The sequence below is a fragment of the Elephas maximus genome, chromosome 10, assembly GCF_024166365.1.
Source record: "Elephas maximus indicus isolate mEleMax1 chromosome 10, mEleMax1 primary haplotype, whole genome shotgun sequence".
NCBI classification, from domain to species: domain Eukaryota; kingdom Metazoa; phylum Chordata; class Mammalia; order Proboscidea; family Elephantidae; genus Elephas; species Elephas maximus.
The window spans coordinates 72,641,202-72,660,657 of NC_064828.1; the positions used below are offsets into that span (position 1 = coordinate 72,641,202).

Genomic DNA, 19,456 nt, shown 5'->3' on the forward strand with positions numbered 1-19,456 from the left:
CAGAACACGTGCCCCGTGCGTGAATAAGTTGCACCCGAGTGTGGGTGGGTGGTGGTAGGGTGTGTGTGTTCTTGCTCTTTGGAGAGCGAGGTGTTTGGCCGTGGCACCACCGTGGGCCTCCCTGGGTCACCTGGGGTAGGATGGCTCTGTGAAAACCGGGGCACCGGGGAAGGGGGTCTGGTTGGGGCACGAGACCAAACGAGCGTCCTAAGAGCAGTGGCCAGGCCGCGACTAAATCAGAGAAGGGTGGAAAGCTCGAGGTCAGTCCTTGGGACTCCGTGGGCGGCGTCTCAGCAGGGACTGTCGAGGGGCAGGGAGTGGGGCGTGCATCTGCAGACAGGTGGAAACTCCAGGAGAGGAGGTGCGGCCGCCCTGGGGGGCTCTTCCGAGATCCCCTAGGGCCGAAAGCCGGGCTTTGAAAGGCTCTCGAATCCACCGGGCCCGAAGAGTAGCACATTCCATTCAAGCTCCGGTCCCAGTTCCTATCCGGAATCCGGACGCTCCCCTCGGCCTCGGCCTGGAGCCTCGGTGGGGAGGTGGCAGCAGCGGCAGGCGAAGCATGGTAGTGACGTCATTCAGGGCCGCCCCTCCCCCTCCCCCTCCCCCTCCCCCTCCCACCGGCGCTAGCCGCAGTTCCTGCCCAACGACATCCGGGTCTCTCCAGCTGCTCCGCCGCGCCGCAGCTGTAGCGGCGGCGGGGCGGGGCGGCACGGGGCGGGGGAGGGGCAGCGCGGCTCCGTCGTGAGCGCGCCTGCGCGGGGGCGCGCTAGAGACAGCGGCGGCGCTGGGGACGGGAGCGCGCGCGGGAGCGAGGGAGCAGTGGTCTCGGCGCCGGCCCGGCCCGGAGCTTTGGGAGCTCGGGCGCCTACGGCTCCGGAACGGGTGGCCGGGGTGGGGGGTGGGGGGGCGCCAGGCAGGTGGGGCGCGAACGCGATGAATCCTCGGGTCTTCCTCCTCTTTCTCCGGGACCCGCTCTCCGTCTCCCGCTCCAACGCCCGGATGATCTGAGCCGCGAGGGCGCCGAGAGCCGGGGGCCCGGACGCAGCCCGGCTCCTCCCCGCCTCCGCCCCCTCCCCTGCCTGACCCGGCGGACCGCCGCCGAGGTGACCCCCTCCCCGCCCCTCCCCCGGCTGCCGCCGCCGCCTCGGCCGACCAGGGACCTGCCAGTCCGCGGCTTGCTCCGGGTAAGCGCGGCGCTCGGGCTGAAGGCGGGCGGGCGAGCGGCGCGGGCCTGCGCAGCGGCGGCGCGGCCAGGCCTGGGGCCTGTAAACAAGCCGGGCGTCTGCCCGGGCGCTCCCGAGAGGAGACGCGACAACTCCACCCCCTGGCCGGCCTCCTTCCCGGAGCCAGGCGGCGGGCGCCGAGGGGTTAACGCTCCGCGAGGGCGGGGGCGGGGTGTTTGTGGTGGCGGCGCTGGGAGGGAGCGCGACCCTCCCACGGCCCGGGCGGGGTGTTTGCGGCGGCCGTGCGGGCGGGGGCCGCGGGTCGGCCTGGCCCGAGAGCGGCCGGCGGAACTTTTTCGGAGCGAGGAGCGGGCCTCGCGGCTGCCGCCCCCCCACCCGGCCGCGCTGCCCTGGGCTCCAGCCCCTGGGAGGGAGGCCGGGAGGAAGAAAGGGAGAGGCGTCCTTTGGACCGGACTAGCCCTCGAAACACCAGATTCTGGGGGATTTGCTTCAGGCTTTATAGGGAGCAGGGCTGAGAGTGAGGCTGCTTCAGAACTCGAGTCGGTGACGCCTCCAATTCATTCATGTTAAGACATCGAACCGAATCATTGAAGTAAATTATACTGATTTTTCCTCCTCGTCTTTTTAATCGTGGAAATTGTTTGGGTAAAAGTTCTTAGTGTTAGAGCTTGGTTAAGGTATGGTTCTCTTCTGCTTTGTAGATTTTAAATAAACTTGGAGCCTTTTCTTGAAAGACAGCTGGCTGTGGAGAGCCTTCTACCAACTGCAGTTTTAGATATCTTTTGGAAATTTCATCACCTGAGGTATTTTCGTTCTCTCTTCTCCAGCACCACATGGTACTTACAAATCCGCAAAGGTCGTGCTTCAGTTGTCCAAGCCAGGAAACATATGCGCCGCCCCCGGTCCCAAGTTTTCTGCTAATTGGAATAATGAGCAGACTGTGTTTTAAGAAGTTATTGAAAGAGTATGGGAAGTGTAAAAATCCATGGGAGATGTGTATTTCTTTCCCAGAATAAATGATTTTGAGATTATTGAAAGAGATTAGAAATTTTTTTAATTGTTCTTACGAAAAAAATCTAAAAACTTTTCAGACTTGCACGTTCTGGTTTTAAACACAACCATGTTTCAAGTACAGAGAGCGCTGAAGAGACAGAGAATTTATTTATTTAAACAGTACTCTGCTGAGCCTTAGGGGCTTCAGAGCTCTCAGGAGTCCAGCTGGCAGAGCTTGGTCCCTAACTCCCTTTTTAACTGGAACAACTTCACTTTTATATTTTTATCTTTTTAATATTGGGCCTCTTCCAAAGATTGTATTTCTGTAACTTTACAGAAGAGAAAATAAGAGTAAGAAGATAGTGACCACTCTCTGAAACTTTCATTCCTCCTCCCCTCCCCCCCAGTTTTCTAACCCTGGATGTTAATTACTTAATGTTTCTTTTGCCAATAAGTAATTTGAAGCACACAGTAACATTTGTTTCATGAAATTATAGTTCTGTTCTTATGTGTAACTCGCGTATATCTGGTTAAACATTCAGTCATGTTGGAATGATTAGTTTTAACCTGCAAGTTTACAGCAAATACCACATTATTAAAATTATAATGAACTGCACATGGAAGTTGCTTAAGACATTTTTTATTTGATAAACATTTTCCTCATCAGTGAAGTAATTTTGTGTGAAGTAATTATGTGGAGCTGTATATTAAGACTAATAGTTTGAAGTTAGCTACTTCAATCTGTGTTATATTTGAGAAATACTATGGTTGAGTGCCAGAGTCATCAACATTGCTTTTTACATGGGTTGTATCTTTTTATATTTAGTATGAAGGGTAGAAGTGGTGACTATACTTACAGTATGATCTTTTTTTTTTTTAGTCAGTATGATCTTTTGAAGGGGACACTACTAGGAGGCAAGAATTGTTTAGTCATGGCTGTGCTCCAAAATAATCTGTGTCCATGGACAAGTCCTTTAACCTTTTGATTCTCGGTTTCCAAAAACCCTAAAGTGAAAGGGGCAGATTATTTTATTTATCAAATGTTAAATTTTTTATTCTCTCATCAACATTATGGAGCCCTGGTGGCACAGTGGTTAGGAGCTTGGCTGCTAACCAAAAGATTGGCAGTTTGAATCCACCAGCCACTCCTTGGAAATCCTATGGGGCAATTCTCCTGTGTCTTGTAGGGGTGCTGAGTTGAAATCGACTTGATGGGCAACCAGTTTGGTTTCTTTTTTTTTTGGCGTCAACATTGTGTGTCCGACATTCAATGTACTATGACCAAATGCCTGGTACGTACTAGGCACTTAGATGCTTCAACATTCTAAAGCTGATTTTCTTTCTGGGTTGTGTTTTATTTAAGAGAACTTTAAGTTGTTCAGTGTTTGTTAGGAAAGATACTCTAGTAAATAAACTTTATTGATTTCTCTGTTGAGATTGGGAAGAAACTCCTGGGAGAAAGGACAGAGATTCCGAGGGACAAAAGATAGCTAAGACAACAGGTTTGAACAAGTGCTCTGCCCTGGGTAGTTTGATATGAAGGACATTGTAAGAGTTTTGCTGACAGTTCATGCTCGGTCTTGCTTATCTTGACTTACTAAACCTTCATTTGAAAATTTGTTCCTAGTGCCTGATTTTTTTTTTCCAAAAAAACCTATAAACCAAATCCAAACCCATTGCTCTCAAGTAGATTCCAACTCAATAGCGACTCTGTAGGATAGAGTATATAACAAATCTATAGCAACATCATTATGTCACATGGTAAATATTGCTCAGCACTTAACTAAAAACCTGTAGTCTTTGAATTTGTTCCGATTAAACCTAGGCTTTATTGTAATGGCTCAGAATGTATAGCTGATTCTGGTTTAACTACGAATGCTTATTTATTTTAAAACTATGAACTAGAGACATATGTCCACATGGAGCTTATCTCTGAAATGCTCACCCATAAGAGCTGGATTAATTTTTAAAATTATAAATCTGATCATGAATTACAAAGTGATATTTTGATGATTTCCCCCCAAATTATTAACTGTTGCCTGGGCACTAGACTCTGCCTGGTACTTTTGACAATTTTTTATCCTTAATCAAATAGGAATAAGGAGATGGCCACGTAAGAAAATCAGCGCAAGCATAGCATTATAAAAGTTAAGCAAGAAGATAAAACAAGGCATGGTCCTGTGATATACATGGACGTTGAAGGAGAGGGAGGGCTTATGAGGCAACTAGGTAAAATTTGTGTCCTCCTGTACCTTGGGTAGTAATTTTATGTCACAATATACCCTCTTTCCATCTCAAATAATATTGGCGACAAATTTTTTTAATTGAGTTGCTTCATTTATTATTTCACTATTAGCCTGGATGTGTATATACTAAGCTCTTTGAATCTCCACCTCCGATTATTGATTAATAACCAACCATCCTTACGTGAAAGAAGCTTGGGTTAACCCATATCAAAGTCAAAATGTTGTTTGTTTGTATTCTTAATTCCTTTGCTCTTTCTAATGTCTGATGCACTCCATATTACACAAATAACAATTTTATAGTTTGTTGTGAGCCTTCAGAATATTTTCTGTAATGATTTGACCTTTGCATGTTCTGGTTATCTGTGTATTAGATAATCTTTTTACCTTGCTTCTCTTTTGTTGAGGCAGGTAGGAGGAGCTAGAGAAAGTAAATGACTAAAAGAGGTGAGCGTCTGTGTATTTTTATTTAAAATGAAATAGACTTTAGAATTTTGTAAGAAACTGAGTGAAAAAAACAAAACTCGTTGCCATTGAGTTGATTCTGACGCATAGCGACCCTATAGGACGGAGTAGAACTGCCCTATACAGTTTCCAAGGAACAGCTGGTGAATTCAAACTGCCAGCCTTTTGGTTAGCAGCCAAACACCACCGTGCCATTGGGTATTAATGTTTATCAAAGAAATAAACTGTTATTATGTTTATAAAATTAAAAATGTTTTTAAACATTCTTTGAATAAATGTGTGTAAAGGAAGAGCTTGAGTTCTTACAACTCTTAATATGTCTATCAGGAATCTGTTGATCAAATTTGTATGGTATTCATATTTAGGATCTGGATTAAAAGTCACTCGAGCCTTTATGGCTGTCGTGATTTCAGTTAAAATCCTGTGAGTCTGAACAACTAGACGCAGAAGAAAGTGAATTGTAAGAGCCATTATTTATTGAACATTTATTTGTGCAAGGCTTTCATTTTTTACCATAATGCTCTAAAGTATGAGATGCCATCTCCATCTTACAAATGAAGAAAAATAGAATGAGAGAAGCTAAGTTACATGCTTGGAATTGGATATGTGTAGATACAAAAGTATTCTCAAAATATTCCTGAGTGGATTTTTCCCAATTAGATGAGCCTTCTTTTTCCTAGGAACCAAAATTTAAAAAGCTGAATATTAACACTTCTGAATCATAGGTTCCTAGATATAAAAGAGACCTTCTAATTTTATGTAGTTAAATCTTCCAAATGCAAGAGTCCCTTCTAAAACATTCAGAAGAGAGTTGAAAAATTAAATTCATTTTCTGATCTCAAAAATTTTGGAAACTTACCTAAAAATTTCATGACTTTAGCTATCCTTGTTTAGATTGAGGAATAGAGTTGATATTAATTCTCCAGTGATTGATACCCTTCAGGAGGGATGAAGGGAAATGTTTCTCAGTAGATAGTAGAACCACATTAAGGTTCAGAGAGAAGGTGGTAAAACCAGCCCTTAAAAGTCAGATAGGACTGAGTTCGAATCCCTGCTCTCCCACTTCCAAGTGGGATGATCTTGGGCAAGCTATTTGGTTTCTCTAAGCTTTAGTTTTCTTTGTCAGATGGAAAGGCCTTTTTCATAGGATTGTCTAAAAGATTAAATGAGATAATATATGTATAAAGTACTTGACATATGTTCTACCACGAAGAAAAGGTCAGATAAATGGTAGCTATTATTATTGTTGAGCATTTGAAACCTTGGTTATTTGGGGGAATAAAGACTTGCTGAATATGAGAGGGTGGTCTTTGGGTATAATTTCTGTGGTGCACCTGGAAGCCAAACAGGAAAAGATTGAATAGAGACTGTAGAAGAGGTTGTAAAGGCTCTGGATATATTAAAAAAAAAAAAAAAAAACCATTGACACCGGGTTGATTTCAACTCATAACAACCCTATAGGACAGAATAGTGCCCCGTAGTGTTTCCACAGCTATAAATCTTTATGGAAGCAGACTGCCACATCTTTCTCCTGCGGAGTCGCTGGTGGATTTGAGCTGCCAACCTTTCTCTTAGCAGCTAAGCACGTAACTACTGCACCATCAGGGCTCCTTGTGGATACACAGAGCCTATTATGCTTACATATGAATGGACTGAAGCTCAGGAGTAATAGAAGAAAGAGAATGTTGAGTATGGGATAGATTTATTTGGCTCTATGAGGCTGGAAAGAAGCCATGGGTTTGGAGTTAATGATTAGGTAGGAGTAGTTGGTTAAATCGAGGATAAAGAGAGAAAGTAATAAAGCAAAGGTGAACGATCAGTGAGGAAGGACAAGGGTTGGTATTTTGAAGAATTTTTTTTAATTAGAAATGGGCAAGAAGATATTGCTACAGGAGAGGATGCTAGAGAGTAAGGAAACTATTCCGATTGAGTCCGTCCTGTTTAAAAAAAAGAAAATATATGAATGTTCCATAGATATAAACACGTATGTATGAATATATGCATGTATGTATATATGGAGGCTTCATAAAAGACATTAAGGTGAAAATGTTGTATTACCTCAAACCTACACCATGGTTTTTGGTGCCCTAACTGATCTCTTTCCTACTAGCATTTTGTATTGCATATACCTCCCTCATTCTATAAACCATCAAAAAATTCTATGTAAAATATGGCTTTCATCATATTATTTCTCAGTATACTTCAGTGATTCCCTTTTGCCTCTAGCATATAGTTGAGAATTTTTGATTTGACTTTTGACATTTTCCATGATAGGACTTCGGTATTGATTTACGTCAACCAAGCTGGTATACCCGCCGTCTCTGGAACACACCCTGTACATTTCTTTCCGTGGATTTTTGTTCATGCTATTTCACACCCTGGAATTCTTGTTCTACCTTCTGCAGCTTTTGTTTTGTGTTTGTATCAAAGCTCTTTTCTAATATTTCCTACTCTGCAAAGCCTTCTCTAACCACCAGAGTGTTTCATCTCCTTTCTTTGAGCTTCTATAGCAATGTCTATGTGTATTATTTGTATGGCTTTAATTATGTATTTTATTTCTAGGTATTTGTGGCTTAATTATAATTGTATGTTCAATTAATTATAAACTTCTGAAGGGATAATACAGTTTTTTTTATTATACCCAAAGCCTAGCATAGTGCCTTGTGGACAGTGAACACTCAGATATTTGGTAAATATTGGACAAGCTCTGAGATTGGGCATGATTGCTATAGGAGGTAGTGGAAGTAGTTATGAGCTTTCTGGTAGTGGATGTTTTGACTTCCTATGTGTTGGAGCTCTGGTGGCGCAGTGGTTAAGAGGTTGGCTGCTAACCAAAAGGTCAGCAGTTCGCATCTATCGAGCCCCTCCTTGGAAATCCTATGGGGCAGTTTTACTCTGTCCTATAGGGTTGCTATGAGTCAGAATTGATTCGACGGCATAGGGTTGGTTTTGTCAGTTCCTTTTTGTTATTTTAGCTAAGAAGTTTAGATATTTAAAGTGTTGAAATTATACAGATTGGAAGTGTGGCAGAGTGTTTATGTTGTAAAAAACTAGGTTGACTGATTGAGACCTTAAGGTTTAATTTTAATTTTCTACATTTTGGCTTTGAGCATTAACAGGACATTCATAATCATGCATGTCTTTCCAGGGTTTTACATTTGCAGACATTAAGAACTAGGTGTCCTTTCAACCAGAAAGGATTTGTGGAAACGCAGGAATTAGACAATGCCTTAGTTAAAGAAGTGTGGAAACACAGGAATTAGACAATGCCTTAGTTAAAGAAGATAAATATCAACTGGTTTAATGTGAACCAAAAAAAGTCTAATATATGAATAGTCTGTGTTCATATAAAACTCTTAACTAAACTTTGTCTTTATGAAAGGTTTAAAACACTCTTGTGAAATGGAAGCCTGGTGGCACAGTAGATGAAACGCTTGGCTGCTAACTGAAAGGTTGGCAGTTCTATCCCACCAGCTACTCCATGGGAGAAAGATTTGACAGTCTGCTTCTGTAAAGATTACAGCCTTGAAAACACTACGGGGCAGTTCTGCTCTGTCCTATAGGGTCCTTATGAGTTGGAATTGATTCAACAGCAATGAGTTTGATTTAGTTTATGAGATAGATAAGGAGCCTGGGTGGCGCAAACAGTTAAGTGCCAGGCTGCTAACCCAAAGGTCGGTGGTTTGAATTCACCCAGAGGAAAAGATCTGGCCATCTGCTTCTGTAAATTTAGATTAAAAAACCAAAAACCTTTGCCATTAAGTCCGGTTCTGACTCACAGCAACCCTATAGGACAGAGTAGAACTGCCCCATAGGGTTTCCAAGGCTATAAATCTTTACAAAACAGACTACCTCATCGTCCTCCAGCGGGGCAGCTAGTGGGTTCAAACCACTGACCTTTAAGTTAGCAGCCGAGTGGCTTAACCACTACACCAGGCTTCCTCCCATAAAGATTAAAAATATAATTAGAAAATCCTGTGGGGCAGTTCTACTCTCATATAGGGTCACTGTGAGTGGAAATCAACTTGGCAACACCTAACAACGACATAAAATAGATACTATTACAATTTGTATCTTACAGATGAGGAAATTGAGAAAGAGAGGTTATGTTACTTGCCCAAGGCTTCACAGATAGTAACAGGGGAAGCTAAATATGTGCTCTTGAACTTTTAAAAATAATTATATATGTGTATCACTGCAGTTTATTGCTACCGCTGAAATAAAGTCTGTGGGCAGTTGTGATGAGTCAGAAAATCTTTGTACATGAAGGATATGAATATAGTTTCATTATACTCAGAGGGAATCTTGTGATTGAGTTGGAATCTGAAGTGGAAGTACACTAAATTTGAAAAGTACATTGTCATGTGTTGGTGTCAGCTCCCTTTAGAACTTTTCACCAACAGTAACTTAAATTTTTTAATATAAAAAAGCGTATAAAATATGGCTATATATGACTAATTCCACAATACTATCTTATGGCCTCCCTTATTCATGTCCACTACTTTGCAACCCACAGATGTAAATTATTTCATCAGTTCTTTATTCAAATGAAGTTTTTAGTGAATTTAATAAAATAGTTTTAAATTGGAGCTACCTAATTAGGCTTAGAATAAGATTACATTGTAAATGGGACATTTTACTGCTAAAATTTATTGAAAATAAATGCCTTTAGATCAGAGACCTTGTTTCATTCATTTTAAATAGATGTTCCACATGTGATTATTTAATCTTCCTAATCTCCCTGCTTACTTTCTGATGAACACATGACAGAAAATTGAATGTGAGCCAGAAATATAAGTATAATCTAGTTTAAATTTAGGCTGGTGCTTTGTAATTATCTGTGATTTGACTGTCTCAGGGACATAGATAAACAGTTTCTTTTTCTTTTTTTGGTCATGCTTTATGTGGCTTAATTATTTAAAAGATTGTCCAATAATTGGCTGTTGTACTGTTTCAGGGAATAAAACATAATTTGTTACCAACTTTGAATGTCTTGGCTTCTGAGCATTGCTTCCTTTCTTTGCCATAGTGGTAGAAAATTGCATCAAATTTGTATTATGTCTGTAAAAAATGGAGTTTGTCTACCTTTGTCACTAAAATTCAGGAACAAAAATATTAATGATAAAGAAAAATAAGGAGTGGCTAAATATTTAATTTTTGCTTTTGCAAATAATATCAAAGGTTACTAGGCTTTAGAAAAACATTTTTTCAGTATACCATCATGCTTCAAAATATAAAAATAGATAGAAAATAAAATATTCACTTTTTGTAATGCAGTAGAACATTATCATTGTAGAGAGATTATAAGGCTGTTTGAGTATTCAGGGGCCAGTCTTAGAAGTGGCAGATTTTGTTATGTGTCAACCCACCCTGTGTGTTATTCCACATCTGTCGTCTTCATTTTTCTCTGTCGGCATAAATGCTTCCTGATACTATAAGCAATTCTGTCAATAATTAGCTGTTTGTTGTGATCTTGGGAAACTCTGGTGGTGTAGTGGTTAAGTGCTACGGCTGCTAACCAAAGGGTCAGCAGTTTGAATCCGCCAGGCGCTCCTTGGAAACTCTATGGGCCAATTCTACTCTGTCCTATAGGGTCGCTATGAGTCAGAATCGACTCGTTGGCGCTGGGTTTGGTTTGGTTTTATCGTGATCTCGTACTGGTTACTATAGTCAGTAGAATTAGGAGCATCAGGGAGCTCCCTGCCTGTTGCTGTCTAGTCCACTCCGACTCATAGCGACCCTGTATTAGGATAGGGTAGAACCACCCGATAGAGCTTCCAAGGAGTGCCTGGTAGATTCGAACTGCCAGCCTTTTGGTTAGCAGCCGTAGCAGTTAACCACTGTACCACCAGAGTTTCTTGGTGCTCCTTATTCTGACTGTAGCTAACCAGTACAAGATCACAATAGATAGCTGACTAATTATTGAAGTAATTGCTGATAGTATCAGGAAGCATTTATCCCAACAGAGAAGAACGAAGATATGGAATAATATAGTGGAAACCCTGGTGGCATAGTGGTTAAGAGCTACGGCTGCTAACCAAAAGGTCGGCGGTTCGAATCCACCAGGCACACCTTGGAAACCCTGTGGGGCAGTTTTACTCTGTCCTATAGGGTCACTATGAGTCGAAATCAACTCAACGGCAATGGGTAGGAGCCCTGGTGGCGCAGTGGCTGAGCATTTGGCTGCTAACCAAAAGGCTGGCAGTTTGAATCCATTAGCTGCTACTTGGAAACCCAACGGGGCAGTTGTGCTCTGTCCTCTAACAGTTGCTATGAGTCAAAATCAACTTGACAGCAACGGGTTTGGTTTTGGGGTTTTTTTTAAGTGCAAATGAGATTGTTATTTTTTTTTTTCTTGCAAGTAGGTTATTTATTTTTATTGTGGTGAAAATATACACACCAAATGGATCATTAATTTCTTATCCAGCAAAACGCCAAGATTAATAAGTTAAAGACATTTTTGTCCAAAACCCATTGAAAGTAGATTTCCCATTTCTTAGAAATTATTTCTCTTTTGTGTCTCAATTACCTTATACTTCTCACATAGAAAAGCCTTCAAAAAATGTGTCCATCCATGAATGCTGAATGAATGAATAGATGAATAAATAAATAGCTCAGGGAAAGAAAATGTGTGGGTTCTAATGTCATAATGACATCTTTTCTCTTTTGTTCCCTCCAGTATATCTTATGTGGCATTTTTAAATAATGGAGAGCGTGTCTCTAATGATGTTGAAAAATATTATAATGACCAGTAATCTGAAAATCAAGTTTTTGATTGATAAGCCTGATTAGTGCAGGTTTGCTTTAGGATCCAATATTTTCATACTAGAAATCAATTGTGATATTTCTGTAGAGATAAAAATAGAACTATGTGTTCTAGAGACGAAACAAAATAGGAATGATAGGATACAGTTTGTTGGCAGGTTAACTTCTGTGGGAATAACTTCTGGATAGAAAAGAATCTGTCAGTTTGTGATACTCTCGTGGCTTGTCTGTTGCTATGATGCCTATTTAGGAAAGGAGAGGAATGGCCAGAGAGGAAGGAGGAAAATCAGGACAATGTAGTAGTGTGAGGTAAAGGAGGAGACTATTTCAAGGAGGAGAAAGTATCAGTAGTGTGAATTACTCCTGAGAGATCAACTAAAGATTGAAACTTGTCCCTTGGATTTATCTAGGAAGAGATCATGGGCTACAGTGGGAGGAGCAATCAGTAAAATAGTCACAGTGGAAACCTTGTTGTGTAGTTTGAAGATTGAGTGGAAGGTGAGGTTCAGAGAGTGAACTGCTGGTTTAAGATGTTTGTGAAGTCGGAGGGGAAAGGTTAACAGCCAGGGAAACATGCGCAGTCAAGGAGGCTTTTTGTTTTTTCTTTTAAAAATGGGAGATAATTGAACATGGTGAGCAGTGATGGTGAGAGAAAAGGTGAAAGTACAGGAAAGAGGGGATAGGTAAATGTATAGAGTGAGATCCTATTGAAGCAGGAGAATGGAGCCAAACCCAAAAAAACCCATTGCCATCAAGTTGATTCCGACTCATAGCAACTCCTATAGGACAGAGTAGAACTGTTCCATGGGGTTTCCAAGGCTGTAAATCTTTATGGAAGCAGACTGCCACATCTTTCTCCTGCAGAGCACCGGTGGGTTCTAACCTCTGACCTTTCGGTTAGCAGCCGAGTGCTTTAACCACTGTACCACCAGGGCTCCTCAGAATGGAGCCAAAGGTGGAATAATTAGTTAAGGAGAGAAAATAAATGTGTAATATTAAATATTTAAAATTTTTTTTTTTCACAGTTTAAATCTCTTGCTTCTGTTTACTCATGGTGGTAAATTATCTTTTTTAAAGTGATGCATGCTGGAATACTAATACTGCTCAAGGTTTTTGAGTATGTTTGGTACTTTGTGGTAGGAAACCCACAAAGCAAATAAAACAAAAAACTTCTGCCTTAAAGGTCTAGTCCAAGTGTCTGTCTCCTTAGTCTTTAAGATCTTTACGTTTATGTGTAATCCATACTGAAGGCTGTAGTCGTTGGTCTTTATCAGTGTTCTAAGTCATCTTCCTTTTCGGTAAGCAAAGATGTCATTTGTATGTCACACTTTATTTCTCTTTTCCATCAGGAACATTTCATATGTGTGAAAAAATATTTAGAATCCCCAAATATTTTGTATATGAATGAAACTTTCACCATCTTAAACATTTAATAAATTGTATTTGTCCCTTCTTTCAGCTTGAATATACAAGGTTATTAGCAAACACAGATGCTCTGAGTTTGAGGGGTTTTGTTTGTGTGTGTTAAGCAAAGGGAAAAGGGAATGGATTGGTTGAGGAAATCAGTTAACTGTTTTCTGAGTCAGTCAAAGTCTGAATTCTCAAATATGCAGAGATTAAAAAAGTATAACTGCCCCCATAGGGTTTCCAAGGCTGTAAATCTTTACCGAAGCAGAATGCTACATCTTTCTTCCGAAGAGCAGCTGGTGAGTTCCAACCACTGACCTTTCAGTTATCAGCTGAGTACTTAACCACTGTGCCACCAGGGCTCCTCATCATACTGTAATAGTGAAAATAGGTCAGTATCTAATTCCTACAGTTACTAGAACCCTCCAACTAAATTTAGTTCAGACATCTTTCAGGCAATTATATACTTATAGAATTAACTTTTAAAAAACTGTATAATATATACTTTTGTAGAAATTGAAGAAGACCAGTTTATGGAGTATATAATTCAGATTATAGTGCATGTCTAGAAGATGTTGATACATAAAAAAAATAGTAAAACAAGAAAGAAACATCAAAGGTGGCAAATTCTGTGTCACGTACTTTGACGGTAACTATTTTTAGTAATTTTGGGGTAGAAAAAAATGGCCTTTATGTCATGGGTTTTACAGAATATTCTTTAGCATAGAAGAGCTTTATCTGACTCTTAATTTGATTGGTGCAGTTCGTTGATTTTGGTTTGCTTTTTGAAATTTTGTTTTTAAGGTCTTAATTAGGGCATATTTAATTCTATAACAGTTCATTTGCATTAGAATTCATTTAGGTGAAGTTTAGTTAGTTGGAGGAAGTGAATATTTACTTGAAGGAAGAGTGGAATAAATAATTGAAGCTATAAGATGCAAAAGTATTTGGCAGCTGAGAAATTTCCAGATAACTTTTTTTTAATCTTTTAAAAACTGTTGTAGTGTATTTTCCATATTGCAATGCAGAATCCATAGTCATCATTTTATGTAAAGTAAAATATAGATAACAGAAAGCCATATAAAAACAACAGTAATTTTTAACAGCTTTATTGAGATATAATTCATATAATACAAAATTAACCCATTTAAAGTTTACACTTCAGTGGTTTTCAGTATATTCATAGAATTATGTGACCATTGCTACAATTTAATTTTAGAACATTTTCATCACCCCCAAAAGAAACCCATATCCATTAGCAGTCACTCCCCATCCCCTTTTCCCCTGGCTCCTATAAACCACTCATCTTTCTGTCTCCTATTCTGAACATTTCATATAAATGGAATCCAGATAACTTTTTTTTTAACCTTAAAATTTTTTTTTAATATGTTATGGTAAATATATATACAGCAAAAGTTTGCCATTTAAGCCATCTTTAAGTGTACAATTCACTGACATTAATTACTTTTACCACGTTGTGTTTCCTTCACCACTATCCATTCCAAAAGTTTTACATCACCTGAAACAGAAACTCAGTGCCTGTTGAGCAATAACTCCCACTCCCTTCTTCCACCAGTCTGTGGTAACCACTAGTAAGCGTTTGCCTATTCTAGATATGTCATATAAGTGGGATCATATGATATTTGTCCTTTTGCATCTGACTTATTTCACCCAGCATAATGTTTTCAAGGTTCATCCATGTCATAAAATGTATCAGAATTTAATTTCCCATTATGGTTGAGTAATATTCCGTTGTGTGTGTGTATACATCATGTTTTGTTTATCCGTTCATTTGTTGATGGATACTTCGGTTGTTTCTACCTTTTGGTTATTGTGAATAATGCTACAATGAATATTGATGTACAAGTTTATTTTAGAGCCTCTGCTTTCCAGTCTCTTGAGTATAGACCTAAGAGTAGAATAGAATTGCCTGGGTGATATGGTAATTGTGTGTTTAACTTTTTGAGGACACAGCAGTTATACCATTTTACATTCCCACCAGCAGTGCACTCGGGTTCCAATATCTCCATATCCTGACCAACGTTGTTAGTTTCCATTTTTCTTATAATAGCTATCCTAATGGATATGAAGTGGTATCTCCTTGTGGTTTTGATTTGCGTTTCCCTAATAACTAATGAGGAGCCCTGGTGGTGCAGTGGTTAAGCATTTGGCTGCAAACTGAAAGGTCAGTGGTTCTGTGAAGAACCTTGGAAACCGTATGGGGCAGCTCTGCTCTGACCTATAGGATTGGCAGCAGGTTGAACAACTAATGATCTTGAACATCTTTTCGTGTGCTTGTTGGCCATTTGTATATCTTTGGGTAAATGCCTATTCAAATACTTTGCCCATTATTTAGTTTAATTGGGTTGTTTGTTGTTGGCTTGTAGGAGTCCTTCATATATTCTGGATATTAAACCTGTATAAGGTACGTGGTTCCCAAATACTTTCCCGTTCTGTAGTTTGCCTCTTCACTTTGTTGATAAAGTCCTTTAATGTTCAAAAAACTTCTTATTTTGATGGCCAGTTTATTTTTTCTTTCGTTGCTCATGCTTTTGGTGTCAAATCTGAGAATCTGTTGTCTAAAACAAGGTCTTAAGATTTTACCTCTACTTTTTTTCTAAGAGTTTCTTGGTTTTCTTATATTTAGGTCATTGGTCCATTTAATTTTCATATATGGTGTGAAGTATTGGTTCAGCTTCATTATTTTGCATAGAGCGATCCAGTTTCCCAGCACTGTTTATTGAAGAGACTATTCTTTCCTATTTGATGAACTTGGCACTCTTGTCAAAAATCAGTTGTTCACAGATGAATTATTTCTGAACTCTTAGTTCTATTACAGTGTTCTACCCTTATACTAGTGCCAAACTGTTCTGATTACTGTAGCAATATGTTGTAGTTCATTGTTGTCAAGTCGGCTCTAACTCATGGTGACCTTATGTATAACAGAACAAAACATTGCCCGTCTTGTGCCATGTTCATGATCATTGGTATGTTTGAGTCCATGTTGCAGCTGTTGTGTTAATCAGTCTCATTGAAGATTTCCCTCTTTTGCTGACTGTTTACTTTACCAAATATGTCTTTTCTACAGATTGGTCTTTCCTGATGATGTATCCAAAGTAAGCAAGATGAAGTTTCATCATCCTAGTTTCTAAGGAGCATTCTGATTGTATTTTTTCTAAAACTGATTTGTTCACTTTTTTGGCAGTCCACAGTACATTAAATTTTGTTTGCATATACCACAATGCGAGCGCACCAATTCTTTTGTCTTCTTTTTTCATTGTGCAGCTTTCGTATATATATGAGCCTGTTGAAAAGATCATTCCTTGGGTCATGCGCACCTTAGTTATCAAAGTGATGTCTTTGCTTTTTAGAACTTTAAAGAGGGCTTTTATAGCAGATTTGCCCAATACAATACATCTGATTTCTTGACTGCTGCGTCCATGGGCATTGATTATTGATCCAGGTAGAATGAAACCCTTAACAACTTCAATTTCTTCTTTATTTATCATGATGTTTATCGGTCCGATTGTGAGGATGTTTGTTTTTTCTTCATGTTCATATGTAATCTATACTGAAGGCTTTGACCTTCATCAGTAAGTGTTTCAAGTCATCTTCATATTTAGCAAGCAGAGTTGTGTCATCTGCAAGAAGATGGATTGACACAATAGCCACAACAGTGGTTTAAAACATACCAAAGATGATGGAGATGGCACAAGACTGGGCAGTGTTTCATTGTGTCATATATAAGGTCATCATGAGTCGGAGCAGACTTGATGGCAACTAACAGCAACAACAACATGATCTCAGTATACTCAGAAAATATGAGATTATACCAGAGAAACATTGGTTAAATGAGATTAAGCTCTAGATTTCTTAGAGCCTACATCTGTGTACTATTAATGCATTTACTGCTGCTGGAGAATTTTGTTTTCTTTTTCTCCTTCCCCCGTTCCCTTATCCTTTGTAGGTTTTAAGAAGAGAAAAAAATTCTTTTTCTTTAATTTCTTCAGCTCAGTCATCCAATTTACTACACTTGTGTATAATCCGTTGTTTAACTCATCCTTAGAGTTTAATATCAGCAACTTTTTTTTTCTTTTTTTCTGGAAGTGGCACTTAGTTCTTTTCAATCAGTCTGATAATTTTATTTCTCCTTTCTCTCTTTTTATCCTGTTTTAATAAAAGCTCATTATATGTTTCATACATATTTTATATCTTAACATTCACTAATTCCGATATTTGACACCCTTGTTGTTAGTTGCCGCCGAGTCAGTTCCACCTCCTGGCAACCCTGTGTGTATAGAATTGAACTGCTCCATAGGCTTTCCAAGGGTGTGACCTCTTGAAAGCAGGTTACCATGCCTGTTTTCCTGAGCACCTCTGGGTGAGTTCAAACCTTTTGGCTAGTAGTCCAGTGCTTAACCATTTGCGCCACCCAGGAACTTCATTAATTTTTTTTCTTAGTCTCTGTGTTACGTTTTAGGCAGTTCCTCAGTATTATTTGCCAGTTACCTGATTCTCACCTTGACTTGGTCCAGCTAGAGTTTGTGTGGCCTTAGTTGTTTTTTTCCTCAGTAAATGTTTTTCTCATGTCCCCCCCCCCCCCCCAATTTTTTTTTTAATAGCCACCTATTCTGGTTTGATTTCTGCCTGTTCCTTATTTCTTTCCCCTTCATGGCTATTGTTCCTTTCTTTTTAACTTTGGGAGGATCCTTAACAAATGTGTTTGTTTCAGAATTGTTGTGTGGTTCTATGAATTTTATGTTTTTGATTTGAAGGATGAAGTTTGCTCTGTTATTTGCCCCTAAAATACTGGGTCTAGATACTCCTTGGCTCTATTCAGAATACTTGGACATCGTTCATATCCCTTGGGATTTAAACTTGACTGGCTGATGATGTAGAATTATAATTTCAGTTATGATGTTCACTTTTTTGAGAGAGATGATTGGGAGCTGATCCTTTTAGGCTTTTGTAGGTAAGAAATGTTGTCTCCGTTGCTTTTCTCTTGATACTTGTTGAAATGACTGCAGATTTCTATCTTCATCAATTTGAGGAGTTTTCTTTCCCAGCAGGGGAGCTTGACTGTTGCGTTTTGTATAGGGTTCCTATAGCTACTGTAATAGATTATCACAAACTTGGTGGCTTAAAACAACATACATTTATTCTCTTAAAAGTTCTGGAGGCCAGAAGTCCAAAATCTGTTTCCCCTGGCCAAAATCAAGGTGTTAGCAGGAACGTACTCACTCCAGAGGCTTTAGGAGAGAATCAATTCCTTGCCTTTTCCAGCTTCTGCTGGCTTAGCATTCTTTAGCTTGTGGTCTCATCACTTTTTCCAAGGCCGGCATCTTCAGATCTCTCCCTGCCGAGTTTTCATATCACTTTTCTCCTCTGTGCATGTCAAATCTCCCTCTGCTTCTCTCTTACAAGGATACTTGTTATTGTATTTAAGGCCATCAGCATCATTAATCCAGGATAATCTTCTCATCTCAAAATCCTTAATCACATTTGCAAAGACCTTTTCTCCAAATAAGGTAACTTTACAGGTTCCTAGGACTAGGACCTGATATCTTTGGGGCCATTTAATCAGCTTACTGCAAGTGTCATTTTGTTTCTCTACTTTGGGATGAGTTGGCCACATGAGTGAAAGATCAGGTTAGAATAAGTCCCTGTGAACTATGGACTGGCTGTTAGAATCACAGGTATTTTCCTCTGTACAATGACGCAAACTCAGATGTCACTGCAGGAAAGTAGATGAAATGGGATGGATGCAGTTAATAGGCAGTGGTGGGCAATATGGAGAATGCATGATGCAGAAAGGAGCTAACAACATAAGTGAAGGTCAAATTCAGGCTACCAGTTTGCAGTTGCCTTTTTTTTTTTTAATGTCTGTAATGTGAAGGTTCCCACTGTTAACCTCCATCTATAGATTTTATTTTTCTAGTATAGAGAAGTCCCCTCTCAACCGAGCCCAGGACTATTAAGAAAGCCACATCAGAAAAACAAAACAAAAACTATTATTGTACCAAGGTGGGAAAGGAGCTCCAAAATGGGTTCTGTCTCTTTCAGCCCTTTCTTTCAGCTCTAATTTCTCTGAATTGGGAGATATTAGTATAAGTCTTCAGATAGTCTCCACATTTTTGTATAATTATGTATATATAATTTTGCATAATTATATAATTCTGTAATATCTTCCAATGTGATCTCTATCTCTGTGTCATTTAGATGGTACTGGTAGATGTTCTGATATTTCACCTTGGTGGCATTTTCTCCCTTTTTTGGCTTTTTTTTTTTTTTTTAATTCATTTTGGTCACTTTGTAGAAGGGAAGCCTGTTAGCTATACTTAAGCCACTATCTTTCCTTGCTCTACTTTTAATTTTAAAATACCTGTCAGTTAATTTAAA

General features: G+C 39.6%; 1 protein-coding gene across 8 annotated transcripts in view; it reads left to right on the forward strand.

The window, feature by feature from the left end:
• Positions 1 to 1,031: 1,031 nt before the first annotated feature.
• PPM1A (protein phosphatase, Mg2+/Mn2+ dependent 1A) overlaps positions 1,032 to 19,456 on the forward strand; it is a 47,307-nt gene continuing 28,882 nt past the window's right edge. For 3 of the 8 annotated variants that reach the window (XM_049897853.1, XM_049897851.1, XM_049897848.1), the window contains exons 1-2: positions 1,438 to 1,776; positions 1,886 to 1,987. The gene's annotated coding sequence lies outside the window, so the exon portion shown is untranslated. Of the gene's footprint in view, positions 1,185 to 1,437; positions 1,777 to 1,885; positions 1,988 to 19,456 lie in introns of those variants that run through there. The other 5 variants (XM_049897857.1, XM_049897856.1, XM_049897849.1 and 2 more) reach the window with 4 other exon arrangements.